The 787-nt window shown below is 41.9% G+C and overlaps 1 protein-coding gene across 2 annotated transcripts in view; it reads right to left on the bottom strand.

Annotated features, from left to right (window-relative positions):
* LOC128249599 (uncharacterized) overlaps positions 1 to 192 on the bottom strand; it is a 41,443-nt gene extending 41,251 nt beyond the window's left edge. Inside the window, exon 1 of one of the 2 annotated variants that reach the window (XM_052973566.2) lies at positions 1 to 192. This exon is cut by the window's left edge and continues 5 nt beyond it. The gene's annotated coding sequence lies outside the window, so the exon portion shown is untranslated. The other variant, XM_052973567.2, reaches the window with a different exon arrangement.
* Positions 193 to 787: the final 595 nt, after the last annotated feature.

The raw sequence follows: 787 nt of genomic DNA, 5'->3' as shown, positions 1-787 counted from the left end.
TCTTCCTCCAGTAAAAAGAGTCTTTTTTTTTTCTCTTTGTGTGTATGTGTGTGTGTATGTATGTATGTGTGTGTATGTGTATGTGATACCCGTTGCTGCCGTTGTGCCAGCTTTCTTCCTCAATATGGCAAGCTGCCTACTGCCTGCCTAGCAATATGAATGTAAACTACTTGGTCGTACTACAGCGAATGTAGATTCATTGCTGCTTCATCACGTAATCCAAAATTAGCGAACCAATCGCCCGGTGCCTGCTATGCTGAAAGCATTTCCATTTTTGCATCCTTGGGTGAGAAAAGGTACGTGTTTTGCCATTGGTCGGAGTCTGTTGGAGGGGGAGAGTGAAAGAGAAAGAAAGGAACACTAATCCTACTACCACCATCACCACCACCACCACCACCGCTTTCGTATGAAGGAGAGAAGTGAGTACAAATACAGAGGGGGAGAAACAAAGAAAGAGAAAATACGACACATTGAAAGAATGACACATGGAGGTAGAAAAATGGGAAATAAGGGAGTAGGGAGGAAGGCAAGCGTGACAGGGAGATAGAGAGATTGAAAGAGTTAAAGACAAAGAGAGAGAGGGGAGAGGAGTGCAAGCGTGACAGTTAAATTGAATGAATTAATGAGAGAGAGAGAGAGAGAGAGAGAAAGAGGGAGTGGTTGGAGCAATGAGGGTAAGTACGACAAGCAGCTCTAGAGATTGAAAGAGTTAAAAGAGAAAAACAAGGTTTTAGTGACAGGGACACATAAAAATATTTCAAGACTTTATTCATTGAAAATTTAAATT

This window comes from Octopus bimaculoides, chromosome Z (genome assembly GCF_046866305.1).
Source record: "Octopus bimaculoides isolate indiv1 chromosome Z, ASM4686630v1, whole genome shotgun sequence".
Classification (NCBI taxonomy): Eukaryota; Metazoa; Mollusca; class Cephalopoda; order Octopoda; family Octopodidae; genus Octopus; species Octopus bimaculoides.
Note: the sequence above shows the minus strand (reverse complement) of the source record. Positions and strands in the feature narration are given on the sequence as shown.